Source organism: Peromyscus eremicus, chromosome 5 (genome assembly GCF_949786415.1).
Source record: "Peromyscus eremicus chromosome 5, PerEre_H2_v1, whole genome shotgun sequence".
Lineage (NCBI taxonomy): Eukaryota > Metazoa > Chordata > Mammalia > Rodentia > Cricetidae > Peromyscus > Peromyscus eremicus.
The window spans coordinates 29,489,817-29,498,217 of NC_081420.1; the positions used below are offsets into that span (position 1 = coordinate 29,489,817).

Below are 8,401 nucleotides of genomic sequence, written 5' to 3' on the forward strand. Positions count from 1 at the left end.
TTCAAAACTAACAATAAGTCTCTGTCATGATTTGGGAGCTGGTTGGTGGGCCAAAGAATTGCTACAGGGGACTTTCTCCTTCAAACCACCACAGTCAGATGTCAGAGCAGTCTGGCTGTCGCATCTATCATCCCGTTGATCACCAGGACTGAGTCAGCTGAGGTAGCTAGCAAGGTGGATGTCCCATTCCTCTCTCAGCACTCCATGTGAGTCCCTCCCAAATTATGTGCTTGTTTGAGAGAATGACCTTTCCCAAAACAGGACTTCCACCAAGGGTACAGGAGTAGCTGAACTCCCTTGCTAATAAGCTCCCAAACCACCCTAGTCTATTCTTCCAGAAATGTGTGGTTACTAACACTTTTAACACCTGTCAGTGTGAAAGCATGGTGGAAGATGGTACAGCTGGCTCCCAAGGGACAGTGGACATGATGCCAGTCTACCTGCAGAACTCACTGGCCAAACCACAAGACAATGAATTTTCATTCCATTGCTAGTCTCATTTAATAATAGATCCGGGGAGGGAGCCGAAACAAAGGAAGAGCAGCCAACGGCTTGCAGTTGCCTGCTTCTTACCCACGACTTTAGTTTCACCACACCTTAGCCAGGCTTCTAATCCTTTCCAAATGCCTCTAAATTTTGCCTTGTTTCCAGGCACCCAGGCACACACTGTCTGCCGAAACACCACAGAATCTGCGGATTAGGGAGAACACTGTTCCCTATGTAAGTGACCTGATTTTGCTACATGCTTATCCCCACCAATTTGCCACCTGGCTCCCCCATACCCATCAATTCCTGCATACTCTGCTTGTCATTTCCTAGTAAAGAAACTCCATATCTGTTGGATCCTGGATGCTTAAAGGTACTGGCCTAGAGTATTTCTCTTTTGTAATTGACTTTCAGTCTTTGTCTAGACTTGTGTTTTGGATGTAGCACCATGCAGATGAGGATCCTAAATAAATCCTGTTTACATGGACACTGTCTAAGTCTGTTGACATACAACATGATAGTCTTATTTCCACTTGTGAGCATATGATGGCACTAGGTAGCGCTCTAACTCCAAGCCACCGTGGGGAGTTCATATCAGGCATAGTGTATGTATGTGGGTGGGCATGATACAAAAATGTCTACCCCCCACCTCTTTCCTGTTTGAGGTTCACAATAGAAGCTGCATCCTAATAATAACCAACCTTCCACGGTTGTTCTGTTCCCCCTTAGGCTTCTCTCTAAACTCGCCCATTCAAGGCCAGTACATATAACAGCTATAAACCTATGCAGTTCAATGAGGTATTTATTGGGTCTGTGTCAGGAATCTTCAATCCCGTGTCACAGAAATTCACCCTTACCTGGAGTGAGAAAACTGCCTCTGCAGTTCTGGCAGGGGAGCTGCTGTGCCCACTTCCTTCTCCAGGCTCCTCCCAGCCCTGCATCTGTGGTCATAATATGGCCGATGCACTCACTGCGCATTTCCAAGACCCTCTGCGGCAACTGATGCCCAAACACATAGGGGCCAGCAGCTCCCTAGACTCTTGCCTGCTGTCTGACCAAGGCCTTTCTGGGCAGCAGTTAGGATCCTAAGCATCATGTGATTCTCTGCATTTCAGTTTTGGGAGGTGATAAGCGATGAGCATGGCATCGACCCCACTGGCAGTTACCATGGTGACAGCGATTTGCAGCTGGAGAGAATCAATGTGTACTACAATGAAGCTGCTGGTAAGGGTTTGGATGTCAGCCTTGCTTTCCATACTGTGGCAGAGGAAGTGGCCTAGGAGCATGCAAACAACAAGGAAATGCTTTTTGCATCTCATTTAAAATGCCAACTGCAAAAATTAAATAAATTAAATAAAATAAAAGCACTTTGTAGCTCCCGAAGACTTCTGCATGCTTCATGTCTCCATTTTCTTTTTCTTCCTTTGTCTCAGTGCTAGGATTTCTGTAATGAACTATGCTGCTACATCTATCTCCTTGCCAAGCCCAGTTGTAAGTCAGCTTTTGTCCCCACAGGCAACAAATACGTACCTCGGGCCATCCTTGTGGACCTGGAGCCGGGCACCATGGACTCAGTGAGGTCAGGACCCTTTGGCCAGATCTTCAGGCCAGACAACTTTGTTTTTGGTAAGTCGTCATGCTCCATGAGAGCTGGCCAAATGACTCACCCCTTCCCAGCAGCCATGGGCTTTATAGTTCTGTGTGCAGTGCCCAGCTGAGCCTGTGTCCACAGACCACAAGTCCTGACCTCACCTATGCAGCTGACAATATCATGTCTGTTCACTCTTGACAGCTCAGAGGAGAGTGTGGGCCTGTAGGGGCTGTTAAAGGCCTCCATGAGGAGCAGCCTCTAGGGGGAGGGGTGGAGAGGATGAAAGTCTTCAAAGAGGGCATCACAGGCTGCAGGTGATTTCAAAGGACCAATGATGCCAGGTAACCACTTCAGTGACCAAGGCATAGACCAAATGCTTAGGGCTGCCTTGCACTGACTCTTTAATTATACATAATTAAGAGTATCTACAGAAGGTTCTCTGTGCTTATTTTCAGAGGCGGCTCCTTTCCTTCAAGTTGATTCTTTTGTTGAGACAATCTCATACACCTAGGATGATCCTCTTACCTCTACCACCTCAGTACTGGCCTTCCTGGCATATGCCACCATATACAGCTCCTCAGATTAATTCCAACCTTCCCCCCCCCCCCGAGTCTTGGAAAGGTGATTTTTATTTTTAAATCAATTTATAAAATCAGAAAGGTTGAAGATAATGAGGTGCTACACCACAGCTGGCATATGTTTATATTGTGTAACGTTTAAAACCTGGCTAAGCGTTTTCATCGCAAACATTTCCATGGGATAAAAACTCAGAATCCTCTCAGCTTTCTGACATGCACAGAACATTGTTGTTTCCATAGCAACAGCACAGCAGTGCTTCTACTCTCCTCAGCTGTAGCTTAGCAACCAAGATCAACATTTCCCCAACAGTCTGGATCTCGGCCTTTTTGAGGGTCATTAATTTACAGAAATTTTACCTTTGGAAACAAAAGTGTGTCTAAAAGATTATCCAGGGTATCCCAAGAATAGTCCCACCTTGCTCTTCAGAGTTTTAATGACACAATCTGGGATTCCTGTGTGTGTCTCTAATATTCTCTTTGTTCCGACAGGCCAGAGCAGCACAGGAAATAACTGGGCAAAAGGCCACTACACAGAGGGCACTGGGGGTGGCACCAGTTTAGACATCATACCCTCTCGCATAGTCTTAGCCACCAAGGTCAAGCTCTGCAACACCATACTTTCTGAGCACCAGCTTGTGGAGAACACTGATGAAATCTACCGCATCAATGAGACCCTGCATGACATCTGCTTCTCCACCCTCAAACTGACCACACCCACATATGATGACCTTAGCTATCTGGTGTCAGTCACTCCTCAGGTCAGCTGAATGCAGACCAGAGCATGCCGGCTGTGAATATGGTGCCCCACCTCTTACCAGGAGTGTCGCCGGCCATCTTTAGCTAGAAGTGCTGGTGCTCCAGCAGCAGAGGTCATGTTCTACCTAGGATACTGGTACTAACAGCAAAACAGGTGGGCGAGGGGGTTAAAATACTAGTACAGCTTTTGCTGAGGCACTGGTGTGATGAAGCCGTCTCGTAGCTGGTGTGGTCAGAGCTGTCCAATGACAGCCCATGGAACAGGGGCAAAGCAGTGACAACAGCTTTGTACTGTTCCTTCAGTTCTGAGTCTGAGGCCTCCCTAGAGTAAAAAGGATTCAAAGCCCTGCTTCATGAGGGTCCTGGGAGGGGATGAAATAGTTAGGCCAGGAGCTCCATGGCTTAACTGGAAGTAAACATAGAGAACAGGTGTGATCTGCATGAGGTTGCCATGGGTCACCAAAAGCCACCTGTCCACAGATAAAAAGGGACTTCCTAATTAATGTCTTTATAGTAACACTGTTAGTCCTGGCCACTGGTTTCTTTGGCTCTTATTGTTCTAGGACAAGGTAGAAACCTCTATGGATGCAACTCCAGTGGTTCCAGGGCTCATTTACCCAGTTAGCTGGGCTTCTGTGGAAGACTTCTTCTCATGCAGTGGCAGGTTAGAACAACAACAAAAAAGAAACCTAGTTTGCCCATTTCCCACGTGGGACTCATGTGATGCTCTCTGGTCTCCTCTGCCACATGCCCTGGGTTGAGCCCTTGCTACCCATGGCCATTATTTGCTATCTAGTGCAAGTGTTTGGCTTTCTTATCATCTTTGGCTCCGTTCTCCATGACCCTTCTTGAGCATCCTAGGCTTTAGAGCATTTTCAACATCTCCTTTCAAATCTCCCATCCCACATCATGGAAGAAGTCAAGTATAACCATCCCGATATAGCCATAGGTCCCCTATCAGTAGATTGAGCCAACCTCAAGTTTCAGCTATTTGTGGGGAAAGGCTGTATTTGTACAGAGCATGCACAGACTTTGTCTTGCCGCTCTCTGTAAGCACTACAGTATAAACAGCTATTTAAATGACATTTACACTGCTTAGGTGTTGTGACTCATCTAGAGATGATTTAAAGTATACAGGGGGTGTGGAAGGTCCTAGACATATACAAACTGCTGTATGGAGGGGACATACATCTGCAGGTTTATATAACCCTTTCCCATGGGTACTGAAGGACAACCTTGCTAGTTCTGTATTCCTGTGTAGTAAGTCACTACAAACTGAGCAGCTAAAAGTGAAACAATCATTGTACAGTCTCCAGGGATCAGGAACCTAGCATTGAAGATGAGTCCCTTCCTCAGGACATCACAGAGTGGACCATCCTGGTCTACACCGTCATCTGAAGCTCAGAGGCTCTTTTCACACAATTCATCTGAGGGCCTTCTCATCTCTACTGCTGTTCACCAAAGACTGCTCTCCATATCTGCAAGTGTCTAGCCATTCTCTGTGACACAGTAGCCCTCTCTTTGAGGTCAACAGGCGAGCACACTGAGCCTGATGGTCCAAACTGAGGTGCTCTTCTGTCACAGCTGCTAACAGTCTTGTTTTGGGGGGACCATTAGAGACAGCCTACCCAGGAAACCTTAAGGCAAACTGATGTGAAACCTGCCTATAAAAACCCATCCCAGCAGTACTTAGATTAGTGTTTGAACAGTTGGAGAAGGGGTCATCTTAGAACCTGCCTAACAGACATGGACTGTGTAGAATGGAAATAACATGATCTTTGGTCTCAGATAAACCTGTGCTTATCACAGGGTAAATAACTTAGCTCATTCGTTAGTAAGCACTTTGTTTGTAGTGCCAAATGACAAAGGTGATCTGGCTAATAAACTTTGGAGAGGTCACATAGGTTCATTATAATGGAGGAAAACATCCTAATAAACTTTAGAAAGGTCATATAGATTCATTATAATGAATATATATATATTCATTGTAATGAATATATATGTATTTCTAACATGCATGCTTCGTGTTAGAATAGCCATGAAGTATTGGTGGTATTACATTAGTAGCAACATTTGGGGCTATGAACACTGTTACTTCTTGGTATCCAAGGAGATTGGTCCCAAGATCCCTGTGGATGCCAATAAAATGGTCAGATGTTTGCATATAACCCACACACTTCCTCCTGTTTGCTGTGTGTTGTCTCTAGATTACTGATAATCCCTGATACGATGGCAAAGCTAGGCAAATAGTTGTTTAGCATGACAGGAAAACTACCTGCACATGCTCAGTGTTGACACCTCTTTCTGTTATTTTTGGATACATTTTATCCGTGACTGGTTGGTTCCATGGATGTGTCATGTGCATGGGCTACATAGGCCAACTATAGAAAAAACCTTTAAAATTCATCTTACATCTGATATTTGAAGATAGTGCTTAGGACTGTTTTGTACATGTGGCATTGAACAAATCTATAGTGACAGATGCGAAGCAGCACCCCTTCCAATTAGTCTGCTGTTTCTGAGGTTAATCTGGGATATAAAGGGACATAACAACCAGAAACGATTTGGGATTTTTCTGAAGGTCCCAGTTATACAGTCAGGGCGGCCCTGGGCAGTTTGTTGTTGTTGTTTGTTTTTGTTTTTGTTTTGTTTTCAGGTCTGAAGTGCTCTCAGGCTGATAAACACTTTTGAAACGATTATTTCAATATTCCTTTTTAGCTAAAGGATGTCGATTGGTGTTTTGAAAGCACTTCCCCTTGGATTCAGCCTCCCATACAGACTGTTCTTGAGAAAGCAGCACCCACCATGGTAGGGACAGGGAAGGAAGGATCGTTTCTGAATCAGAGGCTGAAGTACAGCAGTGTGGCCGGGAAAGGACCTCGTGGATGAACACTCAGGGCAGCCATCTCCGAGCCAGGCTCTCTCCCCCACGCTTGCGAATATTTGCTGCAAAACTCTGCCCTGCACACTTTCAGCAAAGGCGGAATTATTAGGCTCTGTGCAAACAACTGGCATCCTTCCCTTCAGACGAAAAGAAAATATTGATGTCAACCTGCCCGAGTTGCTATTTGCCTTGAAAGCAAAACTGAGCAGATCTGGGGCTCTGGAATGTTCTGGAAGAACTGAATAGTGTTTTCTACACTAGCTTGGCAGGATGGAGGGTGGCATGTTCAGCCCCACCCAAATTCCTTGGCAAAACAGATCTTGGTTGTGATGCGAAAGCCTGTGTTCTGTGAATAGGTGATGAGGGAAACAATGTTGCAAAGAAATGGGAACAAGGTCTCTCACAGGTTAGGGTGCCTCACTCTACTGCCCTGCGTGGTGCAGGGGGTCCTCTGGGGACCTGCAGACCCAAGGGGCTTGGGTGTAGAGAGGAACATTCAAAGGATGCTTCAACCGGCTGCTTAAGAATGCCACTGTTTTGTCACATCTGCAGTCCCTTCTCACGGACCAAGAGTACATCAGGTGACAGGAGGGTGTGCCCACAACAGCATGGGGCACAGAGGACAGAAAAGATTCAGTTAAGTAGAACAATGGTTCTCAACCTTCTTAGTGCTGCAACCCTTTAATACAGTCCCCCATGTTGTGGTGACTGCCAGCCATAAAATTATTTTTGTTGCTACTTCATAACTGTAGTTTTGCTACTGTTATGCATTGTTAATGATATGCAGGATATCTGATATCTCCACCCACAGGTTGAGAACCACTGAACTAGAGCATCATATAGAAAGTAGTTGTGTCAGTCAGCTTCCTGTCCCTGAGACAAAATGCCAGGGATGAAACAAATGTCAGGAGGAAGAACGTTTCACTTGGCTTCTAATTTTAGCAGTTCGGTCCATGATCGGTTGACTCATTGCTTTGTGGCCTGCGGTGGATGTGGGTACATTAGGGTGGGAACTGATGGTGAAGGAAAATGTTCTGTGAATGGTGGCTAAGAATTGAAAGACTGGGAGGAGGTGGGGCCAGAGTCCCAACATCCCTTCAAGGGTATTCTCTCAATGATCTAACTTCCTTCTACTAGACCCCACCTCTTAAAGGTTCCACTGCCCCCTTATAGGACCAGAAGCCAGCAATCAAGCCTTTAATGCAAGAGCATCTAGGGGATATGGACGGTACAAACTGTGGCACTGACATGAGCTGATTCTGACTTACGCAGGAGCATATGGAACAGAAGGAATGCACACCGAACCCTCTGCAATCAGGGGCCCAAATAAATCCTCCCTGTCTTGTTTTATCAGGTATTTTGCCACAGTGGCAAGAATAATAAGGAATGCAAGCTCCCTGAGTGGGGGAGGGAGAGAAGAAGGCAGAGAAGCGGGGGTAGGGGGGGTGGGGGTGGGGAGGGTAGAGAGGAAATGATCATGCCAGCTGCAATCACTCAGATGTATGTAACCAACATTTGCTATGTGGCAGGTGGGATTGTAACTGCTGTTACGCATTGGTCTGTTCAGTCTTTGTAACAGCCCCAGGGAGGTACAGTTGTCCCTCAGTGTCATGGAAATGGGCTCCAGGAGTCCATTAGATACTCAAGTCTCTTATATAAAATAGTACAGACTCTTCACAGCCTATGCACAGCCTCGTTTAGACTACAGATTATTTCTAGATTACTAACAAAGCCTGACATTACACATATCATGTTGTATTTACTGTGTGTGTCGTATTGTTTAGACAATGACAACAAAGTTGATACACGCCCAGTTGGGAGCATTTATTTCAAATAATTTTGACTCCTTAAATATGGTTAGATGAATCTACAGATGCAGAGGGCTGGTAATATGGTTATTTGCAGTTCACAGACGAGGAAGTGGGTACACAGAGGTTAGGCCTTTGGGATTTGCACCCACTCACTCAGCCTGTGTGGTCTGTGCTCTTACCAGCCAGGGAATGAGGTGGGGGTGATTCTTCCCTTCACACTAACAGCCTTAGGCATATGAAACAATTCATTCTGTGGACTTGGTGTGTCTAAGTGATGAGGAGCTTGACAGCAGCT

The 8,401-nt window shown here is 45.8% G+C and overlaps 1 pseudogene; it reads left to right on the forward strand.

Annotated features, from left to right (window-relative positions):
* Positions 1–1,580: 1,580 nt before the first annotated feature.
* Positions 1,581–3,422, forward strand: LOC131910785 (tubulin beta-2A chain-like; annotated as a pseudogene).
* Positions 3,423–8,401: the final 4,979 nt, after the last annotated feature.